The sequence below is a fragment of the Hordeum vulgare genome, chromosome 1H (assembly GCF_904849725.1).
Source record: "Hordeum vulgare subsp. vulgare chromosome 1H, MorexV3_pseudomolecules_assembly, whole genome shotgun sequence".
NCBI lineage: Eukaryota > Viridiplantae > Streptophyta > Magnoliopsida > Poales > Poaceae > Hordeum > Hordeum vulgare.
In genome coordinates this window covers 268,801,223-268,823,632 of record NC_058518.1, presented here as the reverse complement: position 1 = coordinate 268,823,632, position 22,410 = coordinate 268,801,223, and positions in this window count along the sequence as shown.

Here is a 22,410-nt window from a genome sequence, read left to right as displayed (position 1 = left end):
ACCCCCCACCCCCGACCCCCGACGCCACTGACCCCTGATCCCCGACGCCACTAACCCTCGACCCCCGACCCCCTACCCCGACCGTGACGCCACTGACCCCCAACTCCCGAGCCCGGACACCTCTTTGGCCTCTTGTTGACCGAAAAGACCCCAACCCCCGACGCTAGTGACCCTCAACCCCCGACAACACTCACCCTCGACCCCCGACCCCCGACCCCGACCCCCGACGCCACTGACCCCCGATCCCCGACGCCCGACGCCACAGACCCTCGACCCCCGACCCTCGACCCCCGCCAACACTCACCCTCGACCCCCGACCCCTACCCCGACCCCCGACGCCACTGACCCCCGACCCCCGACGCCCGACGCCACTGACCCTCGACCCCCGACCCCCGACCCCCGACAACACTCACCCTCGACCCCCGACCCCCTACCCCGACCCCCAACGCCACTGACCCCCGACCCCCGACGCCCGACGCCACTGACCCTCGACCCCCGACCCTCGACCCCCAACAACACTCACCCTCGACCCCCGACCTCCTACCCCGATCCCCGACGCCACTGACCCCCAACCCCCGAGCCCCGACACCTCTTCGGCCTCTTGTTGACCGAAAAGACCCCAATCCCCGACGCCAGTGACCTTCGACCCCCGATGACACTGACCCACATAGTTATGAGTTAGGTCATATAGTTATGTTAATTATAAAAACATCATATTTGTGCTGATCGGGTGAATTTCAATGTGCAGTTCTTCGACGACCTCCACGTGCGTTGGACGAGCTCCGCCCTTGCGTTGTTGGTGAGCACAAATGACTTCTCCTCCTACCCCCTTAATATGCTTTGTCCCGGTCTTCGTGCCGATGAAACTTGCTAGCTATAGGTTTCTTCAATCAAGAGTATGCGTGACCAGTATGCGTCTCCCATTCGAAAGGGCGACATCTATAAATATGCATTTCTTTGCATATTTATAACCGCCATCCTTTCGAATTGTCCAACATTATCCATGGACAGCCCGAGTATGTGTAGATTGGGTTTGTTTTCCCGTATGCTGTGCTCCGGATCTAATGCGGAATTTCGTCAGTGCCTCCCCTGTTGTTCTCCGGGTACACATCCTCTGTGCTTATTGCCGAGACGTGTATCAGGAGAACAGCGGGGAGGTGCTGTCGAAATTCTGCGTCGCATCTGGAGCACAGCATGGGAAAACAAACCCAGTCTACACATACTCGGGTGGGATTAGGACCTATCTTTACCTATTAGCGTGTAGGTTGCATGAACGTAATAAAACTGACAAACTTGATTAGCGTATGAATATAGATGATGAATTATATATTTATTTCTTGTGCCCCCATAGGTAGCTAGGCAACATGAGTGATCGTGCTTGGATGTACACTGGTCACCCTAGTCAGAAAGACATGACCCATGAATGGTTAACAAAAACCAGGGGGTTTGTGAGAGCCGCATTTGCAAATGGCCAGCATAAAACATGGTGCCCCTGTCCCAACTGCGACAACTGGAAAAAGCAGACAGAGTTTGAAATGGGTAAACACCTGCAGAAGTGGGGTTTTACGCCTAATTATACGGTGTGGACTTTTCATGGTGAGTCTGACCAACGTGCTAGAGCTGAGGTGATTCGTCGTCGCACCGACGAGCATGGTACCGGGATTGAAGACATGGTGCAAGACTTTGATGATGCTCGTGATTCGGACGATGAGATGGAGGAATCTGAAAGGCCTTCTATGAAATGCTGGAGTCTTCAAAACGTCCTCTCCACGAGCAGACTGAGCTTTGTCAGCTGGATGCCATCGCGCAAGTAATGGCTCTGAAGGCTCAATTCAACCTAGGCAGAGAATGCTACGATGCGATGATGACGATATTTGGACGCTTTCTACCCAAAGGCCATATACTGCCTGCAAACCTGTACCAGTCAGAGAAAATCCTCCGTGTACTTAAGATGCCCTATGAGAAGATACATGCCTGTGAGAATGGATGTGCCTTATTTAGGCTTGAGTATGCGGCCTTGAACTATTGCCCCATTTGCAATTCTTCAAGGTATATTGTGGTAGACAACGGCATGGGTGAGAAGAATCAGACCAAAATCCCCATTAGTGTTCTTCGATATCTGCCAATCGTACGAAGACTTCAACGTCTTTTCATGGTCGAAGAGACGATCAGACAGATGACATGGCACAAATTGGGCAAAAGAACCGAACTAGATGCGGATGGGAACAAGATGCTGGTACACACTTCAGATGGTTTTGCGTTGAGGCACTTCGATGCATTACATAAGGATAAATCGGAAGATCCAAGGCAACCTAGAGTTGCCATCAGCACGGATGGGTTTAATGTGTATGGTATGACGGCAGCACAATACAGTTGTTGGCCTGTATTTGTCATTCCACTAAATTTGCCACCCGGAGAGATTATGAAAAGAAAGAACATTTTCCTGACGTTGATAATTCCAGGGCGCAACTATCCGGGGAAGAATATGAATGTGTACATGCAGCCGCTTAAGGATGAGTTGCAAGAAGCCTGGGATAATGGGATCAAGACCTACGACGCGGCTACCAAAACAAATTTCAAAATGCATGTGTGGTACATGTACTCGACGCATGATTATCCGGCGTTTGCGCTATTCGCTGGCTGGTGTGTGCATGGAAGGTCCCGTGCACCACATGCAAGGCATCTCTTCAGTTCCGTTGGCTGCAGGCTGGTACCAGCTGCGTTGCAAGTATTCTTCTTCTCCTTCTCCTTCTTCTTCTTCTCCTCTTCCTTCTCCTTCTCCTCCTCCTCCTCCTCCTCCTCCTTTTTCTTCTTCTTCTCCTCTTCCTTCTCCTTCTCCTCCTCCTCCTCCTTCTTCTTTTACTTCTTCTTCTCTTTCTCTTCTCCTATAGTTAGCTAGGGTTCCACCTAAATGACACAATTAGCTTAGTTAGCTCCTAAATGGTCTATACTTAGCTAATCTCTATCCGAAATAACCTATATATACACTACTTCATCTAGTATTATTTTTCTAACTTTCTTATTTGTCATTTTGCATATTACCTTCACTTCACGGGAAGCTTGGTTGATGGAATGCTTGAAGCTGATTTCTTGTACCATGGGTTGTATTGAAACTATTGTAGTATATGAATATATGAAACTTTGTATGCACGTGGATGAAACTGGTGTAATATATGGTTTGGTACGGATGTAACTTGCCTAATATGTATGCACTATGGATGAGAGTTATTTTAATATGGTTATGAGTACGGAAAGAAATTTATTTATGTCAAATATATATATATATATATTCTGATTATTGTTAAAAATGCTGGATATAACAAAAAATAAATAAAAAAGGGGTTGGTTCCCCTCTTTGCCGTCTGCCAACACATGGCAAAGGGGGAAGGCACATTGCAAAGGGGGAATCTGCCCCCTCTCTCTCCCCCCTTTGGCGTCAGCCCCCACATGGCAAAGGGGGGAAGGCACATGGCAAAGGGGGAATCTATCCCCTCTCTCTCCCCCCTTTGCCGTCAGCCCCCACATGGCAAAGGGGGGAAGGCACATGGCAAAGGGGGAATCTACCCCCTCTCTCTCCCCTCTTTGCCGTCTGCCCCCACATGGCAAAGGGGGCAAGGCACATGGAAAAGGGGGAATCTACCCCCTCTCTCTCCCCTCTTTGCCGTCTGCCCCCATATGGCAAAGGGGGGAGGCACATGGCAAAGGGGGATTCTGCCCCCTCTGTCTCCCCTCTTTGCCGTCTTCCCCCTCATGGCAAAGGTGGGAAGGCACACGACAAAGGGGGAATCTACCCCCTCTCTCTCCCCTCTTTGCCGTCTGCCCCCTCATGGCAAAGGGGGGAAGGCAGACGGCAAAGGGGGAATCTGCCCCTCTCTCTCTCCCCTCTTTGCCGTGAGCCCCCTCATGGCAAAGAGGGTATGGCAGACGGCAAAGAGAGGAGGCCTGTCGTTAACACTTAACGGGGACGTTGCAATATATGTCGTCCCATTTATTTTGCCGTCTGCCCCCTCATGGCAAAGATTCTTTGCCGTCCGCTTTGTGAAGGCAGACGGCAAAGAGCCTCTTCACCGGATTTTTTTTTACCATCTACTTTGCCATGAGGGGGCAGACGGCAAAGCCTTTGCCGTCCGTGGTTGCCCCCTTTGCCGTCCGCCTTGGCAGACGGCAAATTTCTGGATTTCAGTAGTGAAACCGAAATTCTAGGTCACAGGAACTTTTTAAAAAGGATTTTTGAGTTGACTAAATAGCTATTTGGATGGAATTATTTTGGTTCCTTCTATTTTTAAAGTTTCAAAAATGTTGAAACTTTTATGTGGCATTGGACATTATTGTCTCTGTCACCTAATAACATTTTTGGGTTTTATATTTGGTCAAACTAATTATTTTAAATCCAAAAGGTAAATGGCAGAAAGAAATAAAAGAGAAATAAAAAAAAACATAAAAACTTACCTGTTGCCACCCTCCTGGCCCAGCCCACCAGAGGGGGGGGGGTCTCGCTGTCGTCTTACTCCTCGTGCCAGACGGCAGAGGAGAAGGAAGGCACGGCGCCATCGCCACCTCGTGCTCGCGTGGAGTTCCCTCCTGTCTCCACCGCGCCAGCGCACGAGCCCGCTCCTTCCCTTATCCTCTCCACCCCCCCTGTTCTCTGTCTCTGCTCTCTTTTCTGTCTCGAGTTCTTCTCGCCGCCATTGCCGGCCGCCCGAGCTCGTCGCTAGCTCCACCCCGGCCACCCCTCGCCTCCCTGAAGAGCTCCACACCTCCGCCTCGACGAGCTGCACCCCCTCCATCATCTCCCCGAGCACCCGAGCCCCTGTAGCGTCGCCATCGTCGCCGTTCTTCCTCCGGCCAATGGATCTTGCCGCCAACGAATCGCCGGCCAGAGAGCCCCTCTAACCTCGACAACGCCAGAAATGGAGCCCCTGTGAGCCTTCGATGCTTTCCCCTCTTTCTCCCGCTCGAAATCGCAATCTAGAGCATCTCCCCAATGAGCTCCACTTCCGGCCGCCGCGCACGCTCGTCGCCGGCACTCTCTCGAGCGACCCTAGCTCCTTCTGATGGCCCTGGTCGATCAGGCGCTTCGCCAGCAACCTATAGCAGCAAACCGCGCCCTATTTTGTGCCGTGTAGCGCCGTTTAGGTCGTCTCCGGCGAGCCCTCCGCCGCGGCTATGGTCGCCGGCGACCACCCTCCGGTGGGGGCCGACGTGGCCACCTTAACCCACCACTAATCAGGCCTTAGAGCCACTACCAGAGGGCCCCATGCCTGGTCAAACCCCAATTAGGGGCTGGTCAGCGCGGGGTTAGCCTCTGGGTCACTGACCAGTGGACCCCACTGGTCAGGTTGACCTGCTCACGCAGGGATGACATCAGCGTGACGCAGTAATAGTTTCTGATTTAATTTAATTCCAGAAAATTGCTGAAACTTGTAAAAATCATAGAAAATTAAATATAACTCGGATGAAAATAATTTATATATGAAAAAGTATCAGAAAAATGCAAGGAATCCATTGGTGGCATTTATACACATGTTTGGACATCTTAACCTTGCTGAATATGACAAATTCACAATAGGCTTATAAATGATATAATTGGATTTTGAAAATGACTTATATAGATAAAATAAACTTTTTTCAACCTATGATCACTTGCATTAGGTGAAATCAGCATCGTGATAACTTGCCATGCTCATGCATCATTGTGAAGCATTTGCCGTGATTAATTTCTTTTGTTTGATCTGTCCATAGACCTTGAGAGATGTAGTTATCACCGGCATCGAAGAATAGCTGAGTTCTTCCGATCAACAGGCAAGCAAAACCCCTTTGAACATTCCGACAAAATCCTATTCTCTCGCTCCTGCTCTCATTTCTGTGCATTAGGACAAAATGATTCAATTGATAGTTGTATTACGATAGCTGCACCTATTCCATTGCATGACCTGATTTTGATCACAGTAATTAGCTAAACCAATGCAACCTAGCATACCTGGTAGATGCTTGAGCCATATGTGCTTTACCCTGTTACGCTTGCTATGCTTAGGTTGAGTTTGGTCCGAGCATCGGAATGATGTAATGGAATGATCATGTCCTATTGATGAGAGTTAAAGATGTGAAACTGTTCTGGTAAAGGTAGCGATGAGAGGCCATGTAGGAGTACATGGTGGGTTGTCTCATTACTGCCGCATTTAGGACCCGAGATCTTGTGTTGGTGTTCCAAGACTAGCTACTACTGCACATTGGGTTCCGGTAACTCGACCCCTCTCGGCCTATTAACTACTCTGTTCTCAGTCCAGAAGTCGCAGTAGTTCGAAACATTCATAGGTTGTGGCACGACCTGCTAAGTGGATGAACGGCCCAGTCGGGACCGGCTTGGGGCCCTGCTCACATCGTTTGAGGCCATGTTGGAAACCTCGGCCGGACTTCCATTATGGGCTCCAACTCAGATAGGCGACTGTCTTGGGCATGAGTCTTAGTAGGTTAACGTCCATGGCGAACTCCCTCGCTGGGCTTCCGCTTGAAGGTTGCCGAGGTGCTGGTTTTTATGTGCACTTGGCGATAAGTGGCGGAAGCATGTGTGATGAAGTACACCCCTCCAGGGTATCTATCTATTCGAATAGCCGCGTCCTCGGTTATGGATTGCTTGGATACTTACATGGTTCATAGATAACTTTAATGGTTACTCTAAAATGGTCCAGATAAGTGTGAGTGCTATGGATGGCTATCTCGTAGGATGAGGAGAGAGGATTCATGGTGGTGTATTGATGTGGTGGTTATGTGGACTCGTGTGCGCTCTCTCGTAGGGAGACGAGAGAGATAATAAAACTTTGTTGTAGAATAGGTTAGCCAAAGGTCAAAGCTGGCTTATCTGCAATAAACCCCACAATTCCGTTCATTGATACCTGATGCATATCTAGTTAGCATTGATGTAAGACTTGCTGAGTACCTTCGTACTCACTGTTGCTTATTCACATTTTTGCAGAATAGACGCCGCTCTCCCTACGTTATCTCTTGACGTTAACATCAATGGTTTAGTTTGGGAACCCAGACAGTGATCTGGCTCCTATGGTAGGGTCGTTGTAGCTTTTAGGCTCTTCCAGCCGCTTTTAGTAGATGTCTGTACCCAGACATGTAACTTCCGCTTGATGCTTGTATGCTCTGAATGTTGGGTCATGTGACCCCTTCTGTTTGTAACATTAAACTATGTTGGCTCTTCGGAGTCTATTAAATAAATGATGTGTTGTAGAGTTATGTTGTGATGCCATGTTGTATCTACACACATCGTGCATATTGTGTGTATGCTTGCAATTCATTGATATGCGTGGGATTCGACACCTAGTTGTGTGCCTTGAGTAGTACTCCATACCGGGAAATGCCTCTTTGTGTTTCCACTGAGCCTTGGTAGCTTGCTACTGCTCCGGACACATTGATTGACCGGCATGTATCCTTCTTGGTTGTTGTGTCTGTCCCCATGGGGAAATGTCACGCGGTGTAATGGAGTCCCTGTAGCTTGCTACGACTCGTCTACACTCGCTGATGACCGACACCTGCCTTGCTGGGTTATGTATGCCTGTCCCTCTATGGATATGCCACTTAGGTTCATAACTAGCCATGTCGACCCAGGTTCTTCGACATATGATTTCTGGCAACACAGTCGTATACGTGAGCCAAAAGACGCAAACAGTCCCGGCAAAGGTAAGGTGGCAACCGGGGTGATTACCGTGCGTGAGGCCACAAAGTGATATGACGTGTACATGCTGGAGTTGTATGGCTCAGGATCGGGGTCCCGACAGGCTTGGCAAAGGGAGTTCCCAAATATAAGTGCTTCAGTGTTGATGCCAGAGATACATTGTTCTTTGAGGATGGTCTTGTCGTTCCGAAATGGTATCTCAGAAAGGTAATCATGGAAGAAGCTCATAACTCTCTTCTCTCCATACACCCAGGAAGTTCCAAGATGTATCAGGATTTGAAGCAGACCTTCTGGTGGACTCGCATGAAGCGTGAGATTCCTCAGTACGTAAATGAATGTGAAGTATGTCGAAGGGTGAAAGCAGAGCATCAACGCCCAGCAGGTATTTTGCATCCTTTGCCCATTCCCGAGTGGAAGTTTGACCATATTGATATGGATTTCGTCATCGGGTTTCCAAAGTAGCTCATTTCCTTCCAGCCAAGGAGTCTATCTCGGCAGGTCAGCTTGCAGAGTTGTACACTTCGAGGATAGTCTCTTTGCACGGCGTGCCAATGCTGATTTCTTCGGATTGCGGAAGCATCTTTACTTCCAAGTTATGTGACTCATTTCAGTCTGCGATGGGTACTAAGATTCGATTCAGCACATACTTTCATCCTCAGACTAGTGGGGAAGTGGAGAGAGTCAATCAGGTCCTCGAGGATATGCTAAGAGCCTGTGTCATTTCCTTTGGCAGGAAGTGGGAAGACTGCCTACCTTTTGCTGAGATCTCTTATAACAACAGCTATCAGGCAAGTTCACACAAATCTCCGTTTGAGATTCTCTATGGCAGGAAGTGTCGTACCCCGCTCAACTGGTCCGAGACTGGCGAGCGTCAGATTCTTGGGAATGACTTGATCGAAGAAGCAAAAGAGATGTGTCAGGTCATTCGGGATAATCTCAGAGCAGCGCAGTCCTGTCAGAAGAGCTACTATGATAGCAAGCATCGTGACATGTCTTATGAGCTCAATGACTTCGTCTATCTCAAAGTGTCTCCTATGAAGGGCACTCAGCGTTTTGGCATCAAAGGCAAGCTTGCTCCTCGTTTTGTTGGGCCTTTTAGAATTCTTGGCAAGAGAGGTGACCTTGCTTATCAACTTGAGCTCCCTTCAAACTTCGCAAATGTGCATGACGTGTTCCATGTCTCTCAGCTCCGGAGATGCTTCAAGACTCCCAAGCGCACGGTTGATTTTCAGGATATCGGCCTTCAACCCCACCTATCCTATCGTGAGCATCGAGTTGCAGTTCTCGAGACGACTGAGCGCAAGACCCGCAATAAGTCAATCAAGTTTCTCAAGGTGCAGTGGTCACATCATTCCGATAAATAGGCCACTTGGGAGCGTGAGGATCACCTCTGTTCCGAATTCCCAGAGTTCTTTCAGTCCTAGATCTCAGGTCGATATCTTCTTGTAGTGTGGGAGAGTTTGTAATGCCCCAAATGTAACCTTGCCATATTTGGAAACCTTTCATGTTTGGATCCATGTGGTCATGCTATATGAGAGTTGTCATTTCATGTGTTCTTATGTGGTGTCATCACCTTTGCATCATGCCATTCATTGCATTCTTGTCTTTTCCTTTGTGTTGATTGTTGTGGTTGATCCATGATGAGTGCATGTGGTATGTGGTGTGATGATGTGGGGATTGCAAAGCTTGGGTTTCAAACAATGATGTTTTCAAAACTAGGTTTCAACAAAACCCCTTCTTCTCTATTTATTTGAGCTCACGTCTAACTTGCTCAAAACCTATTTTAAAAATGTTGTTATTTTTGTGTGTTATCTTGTGATTGAGGGGCATGGTTTTGGGGGTTTTCAAACTATAGTTAAGTGGGGTTTATTTACAAAACATCAGTGAAAATCTCTGTTTTGGATTTAATTTAAATCCTCCAAAATTATGTTTTGTATTTTATTTAAATAGGGTATAATTCCCTTATGCCCTATGTGCCTTAGTTTTATTTTTTCCAAGCCATGTGGAGCACTAGGCTTTTTGATTTCTATCTGGTTTAATTAAAATAGGTAAAACTCCTTTGTTTTAAAACAGAGATGTACCTGGGGTGGCTCCCTCCTTCCCTGGCCCATCTCTCTTTTTCTCTCGCGCGAAGCCCATCTCCCCGTTCCTCTCTTCTTCCCTGACGGCATTCGTCCCCTTCCCTGCTTTCCGTTAGTCCCCGAGAGAGAGAGCGTGCGCGCTGTCCCCTCACGGACATCGAGGCGTCCCTCCTCCCTCCTTATATAGCGGGCCTAGGCATGCGAGCCCTAGGGTTCCTCCTCGCTGCCGCCACTCTCGTTCCCATCTCTCTCACTCTCCCTCTGAAGGTAAGTTTCAGAGAAGTTCAGAGAGTCGCCGCCGTCGATCCGCGTCCTCCTCGTCGCCGGCAGCCGTCCCCGTGGCGTTCGAGGCGCCCGTGAGGATGGGGGTTTTCCCCCCGTCCCATTCCCGTCTCTAGAGGGGTGGCTCCCCCTCTCTGGCGTCCCCTCCACGGTGGCTCCGTCACGCCGGAGCGGTGCATCGTGTCGCCTCTCCTCTTCGTCCCCTTCTTCCTCTCCGACGAGCTTTCCTCCTCTCCTCGACACGTAGGGTGAGCAAGATCATGTTCCCTTCCTTTCCCTCCTCCTAGCGTAGGTATCTATAGCTCTGTGCTGTCACCGTCGTCGCCATAAGTAGGTGCTCGTCGAGCCGCCGTTGTAGTGTGCCTCCCAGCGAGCTCAGGCCAGGAATGGAACCCTGGTGGTTCCCTCTTCCTCCCAGCAAGCTCCCTCCATTCAATTTTGTGCGTAGCGTCGCCAGAGTCGTGCCCCTGTTCCGGCCGCCGTCGTCCTGTAGATGGAACAAAGGGGGATGCTCAAGATAGTTACTTCCCCCTCTCTGTTAAGTGTCGTTCATGTAGCGTAGTGGTAGTGGGTGGTTTTGTTGACGGTGTGGTCGTGGGTTCGAATCCCCGAGAGGCCCCCCTTTTTATTTTCTGTTATCATGGTACAATAGCTCGACAGGGAAGCTTAGCCGGCGTCACTCCCCCTCCCTGCCGAGTGCAAGGCAGTAGCCCAGTGGCGAGTGGGTATGTGTGTGTACCAGGGGACCTGGGTTCGATCCGAGAGAACTCCCCTTTTATTTTTGTTGTTTCGTATTTTTTTGTTACACTATGCATTACTTGGGAAGCAAGTTGACTTGGTATTTATCAAAACCATTGGGCTTAATCCTTTAAGTTTAGCTCTTATGTATGTTTGAGTGTGAGTGGAAGTGCTTTTGTGAGTATGTGTAGATGTGTAGGTGTAGTGTATGTGTGTGCGTCACACACACATGAGAAAGTGTGTTCATGGTTGCCTTAGTAAACCATGGGGTGTTCTTATGAACACCTAGGTAGGTGTATGTATATGTGAGTTGTGTGTATGTATGTGAGTGCATGTGTAGGTGCATTAGAGTGTGTGTGAGCACCTACATGAGTGTGCATGTACTCATAAAGTGTATGTATGTGCTTTAGTGTATATGTGAATGATGTGGATATGCATACATGTGTGTGTGTGTGTGTATGTGGGTGCATGCATGCACATGTGCATGAGGGTCTACCCCCTCATGAGGCCATTCGTGTGTGTGTGTGAGCACACATGATTATGTGTAGGTGTGTAGGTGTTCATGCATGTGTGTGTGTGGGCATGAGTGCACATATGCATTTGTGCATGAGGGCTAACCCCTCATGCTTGCCAATATGTTTATGTGATGGTGTATGAACCTTGTGTGTGTGTGCATAGGTAGGTATAGAGATGCCACATATGCTTTATTCACATGTGATGATGTTCCTTTATGCTCATATTGATTTCTATGTTGTTTTTCGAGCTAGCTTTGTGCCTACATGTTCCATGCAAGTACCCATGTATTATGTATGATTTTGGGGTATAATAATCCCAGGAATCCACTGGTGGAACCAGATTTCACTTTAGCCCAACTTCATAAATTGTCATTTTTCTATCTTGATGCCATGTTTAGAGCTTAGTATCATGTAGTGGTTTGACCCTATGAGGATGAATCCTTGATGTGGCAGTAGTGGGTGAACCCCTCTACAACATGGGGTCTTTGTTTTATTCATAGGAGTTTGTATGCACTTGTTGTGCCTTGTCAAAGTTGACACTTGGCTGAAATTGTCAGCTTTGTGAAAATCTATGATTTTCACTAAGTCTGAGAATGTGCTGTTATTTTCTTCCCTTGTTGATTTGGTTGCACAAGCTCATGTGTTGGGAGTCAGCCCATGCAACAAACTAAGGTTTGTGAGCTTTTGTGTTTGTCTAGCTCGCTGTTAAGTTTCATGCCCTTTCACTTCCTGTAGATATCATTTTGGAGGCTGCCAAAATGCTTGAGAGCATAAGTAGCTGGTGAAAATCTGAGATTTTCACTAAGTCCCAGAATTTGTTATTTTTGTCCAAGTTTGTGTCCATAGATCTTCTCATGTGTCATGCCTTTGTAGTAGCTTCTTGCTCAGGCTTGTAGAGCTTTTGAATGGCTTTTTCCAAATGTCTTGTTTGGCTCATTTGGGTGGATGTAGGTACTTTGAATGTTGTAGACAAACTACTATGGTGTTGTTTAGGACTGATTGCATGTTTTAGTTGTCTTGAAGCTTGTGAGGGCATTGTTGATGGTGTGGTGTGTTTCCATGCACCACGCCACTTATATTTGTTTGTTTGATCATGTGGCAACCTGGTAACACCAGGATAGTGTCATTGGAGTGTGCTTGTGGTGGATTTGAACCGTAGGACTCCATATCTTGTTTTGTAGTTTCTGGTTGATCCGTAACTCCGTTCTCAATGTTCTTTATATTTTTTTGCATTGTTTTCTCGTGATGCACCTGTTCATGCCATCCAAATGAATGTCAGGATAACTTAGTATAAAGTTCTGCCCAGAAGTTTATCAACTCATCTCATGCATATGAAAGTGACTAGAATAGTGATGCATGCTTTCTTCTCATCTCATGCATCATATTGTTTGTTGTATCATGTTGTGTTGGTGTTTATTGGCTGTTATTTTATCTTGGGTAGCATTGGGATCGGAGAGCGAGTACGTGGATTCTGGAGAGTACGTGCAGGAAGATTAAGAGTTGTTCCAAGCTGAAGACATCACAGGCAAGATGACCGTGACCTTGATACCGTATCTAGCTTTGTTATGCTTAGAATCATGTTTCCTTTGATATGCTCGCTGCCTACCACTTGATATAATGCCTCCAGTTATTGCCATGAAACCCAAACACCTTCCTCTCCTAGCAAAAGTTGTTTGGCTAAGTAGGCTTGCTCAACCTCTAATGAATAGCTTTGCCAGCTGCAGGTGTCAACTGTCTCATGTGATAACATGAGTATTTTGATAACATTATGATTAAACTGCTATTTAGTTAATGCACCTATATATTTGGTAAATAATGGAAGGCCTAGCCTTTTGCCGGGTGATTTGTTCCGTTGTTGCCTCCTTAGTTTCGGCTACCGGTGTTTGATTCCATAACTGATCCCTCCTAACACGTTCGGGGTTGTTATGGGGACCCCCTTGATAAATCGTGTAGTGTTAAAGCTCCTCTGGCAGGACCCAACATTGGTTTTAATTTGCTAATCACCTAATAATAATTTGCATAGGGAATAGCTACCCCGAGGAATAAATCAACAACCTGGGCTAGTGCTCCTCATGAGTGTTTGTCCAAACTAGAGTCATGTGCGGGGCCAACCCGGGGCAACTAGGGAGATTTCTATCAGGCAACTGTACGCTGCGCTCATCCGACCGTGTCCTGAGAACGAGATACGCGGCTCCTATCGGGTTCGTCTACACGTCGAGAGTTCTTGCCAAATTTGTCTTACCTTAGCGATATATCTTGCGTATAAGAATCCCGGTGAAACTTTGGGTCTCCTCAAAGTTGAGGTTTTCCTCTAAGGAATCCGACGAGATCACGAGATTCGTGATAGAGGATTACTTTGCGGCCCGTGGCAGTTTGTGATGGCTAGTTGGAGCACCCCTTCAGGGTTTAATCTTTCGGAAAGCCGTGCCCGCGGTTATGTGGCCAACATGGATAATTTGTTAACATCCGGTTCTAGATAACTTGAATTAACTCTAATAAAACTGCCAACTCTGTGCGTAACCGTGACTGTCTCCTTCGAAGACCTCTCTTCGATCGGGAACATGGTGGGGTTATGTTTGACGTAAGTAGGTGTTCAGGATCACTTATTGATCACCTAGTCTTCGGCCGCTCGCGTAGACCACCATATCAAATACTGTGATCATCGTAAGTTAGCCACCATACAAGCTTAGGATGCTGCAACCTATACACTAAAGCTTCCTCACCTAATAACTTGACTAGATTCGATACCAAGGTCATCCGATTGCTGAGTCTCCCGTGGCTCACAGTTTACTAAAACACCCCAATAGCTACAGGTACGCCCGACACAGGAGATCCTGATGGCACACAGCTGGCGTGGTAGTACGATGAGGAGTCTGACCGATTGTACGTGAACTATCCGGAGGACTGAGGTCGTGGTCGTGATCGTGGGCCAGCATGCGGGATATCATAGTCTTTTCCTTGTTTCATGTTGTCCGTAGCGGGACTAACTTGTTCTGAATAATTGTGTGGATGTAAACCTTATGTTATACTATGTCAGATGGCAAGTGTATGCCCTACTTGTCATTCTTCGAATATGTAATGTTATGATTATCTCGCTTGCGAAACGTTTAGATGCACCTCTTTCCCTTTTGGGGCATCGCCCCCAAAATAGGAAAGGGCCACATCTTTATCGTTACAACAGGCCACCGACACGTGGGGCATGACTATCGGGGTCGTCTTCCTCCTCTGGACAGAGGGGAGGGGAGGTACACCGATGGTGACACCGACGCCCTCATGCCCCAACGACGGCAGGAATGGAACCAGCTCATCGCTGCCAACCTGCTGGTGGTGGAAGGAATGATGGGGAGGCCCTGGGTCACCGACGACAGCGAGGGCACGTTGGAGCCGATTTGGGAGATAGAGGAGAAGGGTTCTACAGATAGGGATTCACTCCGGGAAGAGGTGGGGAAGCTCCCTGTGCTCACTACGGTCACAGAGGAGGTGAGAGGTGCGCGAGAGCTGCCGTGTAGCCCGAGATCGACGGAGCTCCGAAGCGGTGGGGACTTGGACGATATCGAGCACCGGAGCTCTCTATACTCGAATGAGATGGCTAGGGACTCAATTGATGTTCTAGAGGAGTGGTGTGAGGTGCTGGAGTGAAGGGGGAGGCCCATTTATAGGCCAGCAACGGTGCACCGAGCGGGAAGCGCCAGTGGTTTCATTGTGGCTTGCAGGAGAGGGAGAGAGAGCTCGAGGTAAATACCACGGTTTTGGGGACATGGTTTAGGACCCGAGTGACTCAATGAGAGAGAGACGAGGCTTAGTGAGCGCGTGCTGTGGGTCCTCTCTCTTCTGGCCGAACCTGGTCAACACACGGGGGAAGAAGGGGGCCTGAGGATGCCCTGATTCAGGAGGGTTGTCAGAGACGCGGAGAGACACTGAGGGGAGGTGGGATCCGGCCGGGGCTGGCCTCCCTTGCCTCGGGTGCACCCTGTAGCACGCCGAAAGCGCAGATTCGGCATGTCACGACATGATGGCGTGCTCCGGGCACTTTGGCCCTATCTAGCGTTTCGGGGGGTTTGCTTAGATACCCCTTAGCCGTTTGAGAGCTGAGGGTCTTACTAATGGTCAAAGGAAGTGATTAAAGAGGAGCTGTCAGCCTTGAACTAGAGACTAAAATAAAGATTTTGGCTTACCTGCTTGGAACTAAGGAGGGGCCACTTGTCTACAGTTGAGGAGTGGTGCTGGTAACTTACTCTAAGAGTTTGATGCAAAGGGAGTGGGTGTAGAGGGAGATAAGATTTGTTTGACCATGCTGGCAGAAGGTGTTTGACAGGTGTTTGGGGTAGTTAACCTTCACCACTGATGCTGAAAGTTAACATGATTAGGTGTGATGCAAAAATAGGATACTCCACCAAATTTGAGCGCCATTGGACAAGTTTGGCAGTGGGCAGTTCTGTCCTTTCAAAATGGAATGTGGGTAACTTAATCCCCACAAATCCAATTTTTGGCAGGGTCTCCTCATTTGGTGTGATGAGCACTCCTGCAAAGTTTCAAGCCATTTGGACAAACTTTGCTATGTAGAGTTGCTCCAACTTGATTCTGAACAAAGAGGGTTTTAGTATTATTTGGTGAACCAAACCACCTTGGAATGAGGTGAAACTTGGTATGATCACCAAATATAGCTTGGGAAGTATGCTAGAATTTTCTGGGAATTTATTGAGAATGTTTCCTTTAGAAATATTTCGAAAGGTCGAAACAGATAGAATAGATTTTGAAAGATTAGCTCAAATAATTTGAACATAAATAGGGGTTGAAAATCTTATGTATGGAAAATATATGTCCTGTGAGCATTTCCAAATTTTCTCAGATTTTTCTACGACAGAAAAATAATTTTCCATACAGAAATATCATTTCTAGCCTCACAAAAAAACATGCAAATAAAATAGAAAAACATTTTATAAAAAAAATATTTTATGATTTTGGAGAGTGATAATGGCTCCAAATTCAGAATACAATCTTTGGGTGAAGGCACTCCCTAGAAATCAGAGTCTTGTAGTGCAAACCCAAAGCAAGGTTTTGAAATAGTCAAAAATTGAGAAACTTATCTTTTTGGAAATCTCAGGTTATTAAAATATTGTTTTTGGATCCACTCATTCAAGCATACATACAAACAATGGAAATCATGGCACTCATAGAACTTGCTTAAAAAGTTTTAATGAACAAAGATTTTTGAAAAGGCTATAATTGAAATAAGGTAAAAACAGGGTGTGACATAGAAAGAGGGCAGCCACACGAAAACTTACCGTGGCGCTGCACCTCCTCTCCCTCGTAGTTTCTCTCCTCCAAATACTCCATGGCGAAGCCCTCCTAAGCTGTCACCACCAACACCTCACAACCCCATCCTGCTGCCGGAGGACTCAGGCTGCTACTTCACCATTGCTCGCTGGACCGAGGAGGTGAAGGAGTCACCAAGTTGTACGTGTGTTGAACGCGGAGGTGTCGTCCGTTGGGAACTTGATCGGGAGATTGCGGGATAGTTCGAGATTGATTGCTGAGACGTACCACTACATCAACCGCATTCTTGAACGCTTCTGCTTAGCGATATACAAGGGTATGTAGATTCAATCTCTCCTCTCATGGATGGTCATCACCATGGATAGATCGTGTTTGTGCATAGGAATGTTTTTGTTTCCCATGCAACGTTCCCAACAATGGCATCAAAGCTAGGTATATGCGTAGATGACATCTCGAGTAGAACACAAAAGAGTTTGTGGGCGTTCATATTCAAATTGCTTCCCTCCTTAGTCTTTTCTTGATTCGGCGGTATTGTGGGATGATGTGGCCCAGAACAACTTTACTCGTCTACGTACGAGAGACTGGTTCCATTGACTGACATGCAACTTGTTACATAAAGATGGCTGGTGGGTGTCTGTCTCTCCTACTTTAGTTGAATCGGATCCGACAAAGGCGGTCCTTGTAGAATATTAGATAGCAACTTAAATATCACTGTTGTGGTTTTGCGTAGGTAATAAACATTCTTACTAGATACCCATAGCAGCCATGTAACACTTGCAACAACAAATTAGAGGACGTCTAACTTGTTTTTGTAGGGTATGTATGTGATATGATATGGCTAAAGACATGATGATGTATATTTGATGTATGAAATGATCATGTTGTAATAGTTAATATCGACTTGCATCTCAATGCTACGGCAACAGGCAGGAGCCATATGGCTCTCTTTAATTATTGTATAACCTTCATGTCACTCATCAAGCGCTATGTAATGCTTTACTTTATCGCTAAATGGTAGTCATAGTAGTACAAGCATGGTTGGTGTGACAGCCTCGATGGCAACACAATGATGGTGATCATGGTGTGGTGCCGGTGACGATGGAGATCATGCCGGTGCTTTGGAGATGGAGATCAAAAGCATAAGATCATGGCTGTATCATGTCACTTATGATTTGCATGTGATGTTAATCCTTTTTATGCACGTTGTTTTTCTTAGTACAACGGTAATGTTATAAGGTGATTTATCACTAAAATTTCAAGATAAAATTGTGTTCTCCCCGAGTGTGCACCGTCGCAAAAGTTCTTCGTTTCGAGACACCACGTGATGATCAGGTGTGATAGACTCCATCTTCACATACAACGGGTGCAAGACAGTTTTGCACACACGGAAGACTCGGGTTGTACTTGACGAGCCTAGCATGTACAGACATGGCCTTGGAACCCAAGAGACCGAAAGGTCGAACATGAGTCATATTGTTGATATGATCAACCTGAAGATGATCACCATTGGAACCAGCTCATCTCACGTGATGATCATACTTGGGTTGGTGCATTTGGATCATGTGTCACTCGAATGACTAGAAGGATTTCAATTTGAGTGGGAGTTTTTAGTAATATGATTAACCAAACTCATTATCTTGAACAATAGTCTAAGTAATCTTTGCAAATTTATGTTGTAGATCGATGGCTCGCTCAGTAGCACCCCTGAATTTTAATGCATTCCTAGAGAAAGCCAAGCTGAAAGATGATGGGAGCAACATTGTAATCTGGGACCATAATCTGAGGCTTGTCGTCTTGGTTTACCAAAAGAGCTATGTCCTTGATACACCGCTAGGTGACGCACCCCCTTCCCGGTAGCTGAAGATGTTATGAACGTCTAGCAGTTGCGTATGGATGACTACACAGTAGTTCAGTGTGCAATTTTGTATGGCTTAGAACCAGGACTTCAAAGTAGTTTTGAACATCATGGAGCATATGAGATGTTCCAGGAATTGAATTTTAGATTTGAGAATAATTCCTAGATCGAGAGGTGTGAGACATCCAATAAGTTCTATGCTTGCAAGATGGAGGAGAACGGGTCTCTCAATGAGCATGTATTCAGAATGTCTGGGTATGAAAACCATCTGGATGAGTTGGGAATTGCTCTCTCGCCAGAGGCGATCACTCACAGAGCTCCTCAATCACTGCCACCTAGATACAAAATCTTTGTGCTAAAATGCAACATGCAAGGGATGAATAATTCAGTCACCGAGCTATTTGTGATGCTGAAAGTCGCTGAGTAAGAAATCCAGAAGGAACATCAAGTGTTGATGGTCAATAAAACCACCAATTTCAAGAAAAATAGCAAGGGCAAGAAAGCTAACTTCAAGAAGAGTGGCAAAGTTGTTGCCCCTCCCGGGAAGAAACCCCAAGGCTGGACCCCAGCCAGCACTAAGTTCTATCATTGCAAGGGGAGTGGTCACTGGAAGCGGAACTACCCCAAGTATCTGGACGACAAGAAGGCAGCCAACGCCAATCATGGTATATGTGATATACATGTTATTGATGTGTACCTCACCAACTCTCGTTGTAGTGCGTGGGTATTTCATACCGTTTCGGTTGCTCACATTTGCAACTCAAAACAGGAACTGTAGAATAGATGTAGGTTGGCGAAGATGAAGTGGCGATGCACGTGGGAAATGGTTCCAAGGTTGATGCGATCGCCATCGGCACACTCTCACTTCAATTACCATTGGGATTAGTCATGAACCTGAATAGTTGTTATTTAGTGTCTACGTTAAGCATGAACATTATATCTAGATGTTGTTTATTGCAAGAAGGTTACTCATTTAAATCATAGGATAATGGTTGTTCTATTTATATGAGTAATATATTTTCTGGTCATACACACAATGTGAGGGGTTTATTCTTATTGAATCTCGATAGTAATGACACACATGTTCATAGCATTGATGCCAACACATGTAGAGTTGATAATGATAGTACCACTTTCTTGTGGCACTGCTGCCTAGGTCATATTCATTTAAAGCTCTTGAAGAAACTCCATGCTGATGGACTTTTGGAGTCACTTGATTTTAAATCACTTGACACATGTGAAGCATGCCTCATGGGCAAGATGACAAAAACTCCGTTCTCCGGAACAATGGAGCGCGCAATTGACTTATTGGAAATCATACATACTGATGTGTGTGGTCAGATGAACATTGAGGCGCGCGGTGGATGTTGTTATTTTCTCACCTTCAACGATGACTTGAGTACATATAGTTATATTTACTTAATGAAAAACAAAGTCTGAAACGTTTGAAAAGTTCAAGCGATTTCAGAATGAAGTGGAGAATCATCATAACAAGAAGGTCAAATCCCTATCATCTGATCGAGGAGGAGAGTATCTGAGTTATGAGTTTGGCACTGACTTAAGACAGTGTAGAATTGTTTCGCAATTGACTCCGCCTGGAACACGGCAGCATAATGGTGTGGCCAAACGTCATAATCGTACTTTATTGGATACGATGCGTTCTATGATGTCTCTTGCCAATTTGCCGTTATCATTTTTGGGTTATGCATTAGAGACAACAGCATTCGCTTTAAATGGGGCACCATAAAAATATGTTGAGACAACGCCATATGAACCTTGGTTTGGAAAGAAACCAACGTTGTCGTTTCTTAAAGTTTGGGGATGTGATGCTTATATAAAAAAGCCTCAGCCAGAAAAGCTGGAACCCAAAGCGGAGTAATGCGTCTTCATAGGCTACCCACAAGAGACAGTTGGGTACACCTTCTATCTCTTATCCAAAGGAAAATTGTTTGTCGCTAAAAACAGAACATTTCTTGAGAAAGAGTTTCTCTCAAAAGAATTATGTGGGAGGAAGATATAACTTGATGAGGTTGTAGAACCTTTACTTCAACCGGAGAGTAGCGCATCACAGAAAGATGTTTCTGTGGACTATACTCTAGTGGAAGAGGAAGACAATGATGATGATCATGAAATTTCGGATCAAGTTGCTATCGAACCTTGTAGGTCGACAAGGGAATGCACCGCTCTTGAGTGGTACAAAAACCCTATCTTAAGAGTCATGTTGTTAGACAACAATGAACCTACAAACTATGGAGAAGCAATGGTGGGCCCAGATTCCAACAAATGGTTAGAGGCCATGAAATCCGAGATAGGATCTATGTATGAAAATGAAGTGTGGACTTTGGAAGTATTACGTGAAGGGCGAAAGGCTATTCAGAACAAATGGATCTTTAAGAAGAGGACGAACGCCGACGGTAATGTCACTATCTACAAAGCTCGACCTGCGGCAAAAGGTTTTTCACAAGTTCAAAGAGTTGACTACGATGAGACTTTCTCACCTGTAGCGATGCATAAGTCCGTCAGAATCATGTTAGCAATAGCTGCATTTTTCAATTGTGAAATTTGGCACATGGATGCCAAAACAACGTTCCTTAACGGTTTCCTTAAGTAAGAGTTGTATATGATGCAACCGGAAGGTTTCGTCGATCCAGAGAATGCATACAAATTGTGCATGCTCCAGCAATCCATTTATGGACTAGTTCAAGCATCTCGGAGTTGGAATCAACATTTTGATGAGGTGATCAAGGCATATGGGTTTATACAAGTTCATGGAGAAGCTTGTATTTACAAAAAAGTGAGTGGGAGCTCTATAGCGTTTCTAATATTATATGTGGATGACATATTGCTGATTGGAAACAATATAGAATTTTTGGGAAGCGTAAAGGATTATTTGAATAAGAGTTTTTCAATGAAGGACCTAGGAGAAGCTGCTTTCATATTAGGCATCAAGTTCTATAGAGATAGATTGAGATGCTTAATAGGACTTTTAGAGAGCACATACCTTGAAAAAGTTTTGAAGAAGTTCAAAATGGATCAGTCCAAGAAAGGGTTCTTGCCAGTATTGAAAGGTGTGATGTTGAGAAAGACTCGATGCCTAGTGACTGCACAAGATAGAGAAAAGATGAGTGTCGTCCCCTATGCTTCAGCCATAGGCTCTATCATGTATGCAATTCTGTGCACAAGACCTGATGTCAGCCTTGCCATAAGTATGGCGGGAAGGTTTCAAAGTGAACCAGGAATGGAACACTAGACAATGGTCAAGAATATTCTGAAGTACCTGAAAAGGACAATGGAAATGTTTCTCGTGTATGGAGGTGATCAAGAGATTGTCGTAAAAGGTTACGTCGATGCAAGATTTGACACTAATCCGAATGACTCTAAGTCGCAAAGAAGATACATATATATTCTCAATGGGGGTGCGGTAAGGTGGTGCAGTTCCACGCAAAGCGTGGTAGCTAATTCTACATGCAAAGTGGAGTACATAGCTGCCTCGGATGACTCTGTTCATGACAGATCTTGGAGTGTGGATGAAGGAGTTCATGACATATCTTGGAGTTGTGCCAATTGCACTAGATCCATTGACTCTGTTCTGTGACAACACTGGTGCCATTACTCTAGCCAAGGAAACAAGGTTTCACAAGAGGGCCAGACACATAAAATGACGCTTCAATTCTATCCCCAATTACATCAAGAAGGAGGAGATAAATGTTTGCAAAGTGCACACGGATGTGAATGTTGAAAACCCATTGACTAAGCCTCTTCCATGAGCGAAACATGATCAATACCAGAACTATATGGGTGTTAGATTCATTACAATGTGAATCACATAGTGATGTGAGCTAGATTGTTGACTCTAGTGCAAGTGGGAGATTGTTGGAAATATGCCCTAGAGGTAATAATGAAGTGATTATTATTATATTTCCTTGTTCATGATAATCGTTCATTATCCATGCTAGAATTGTATGGATTGGAAACTCAAAT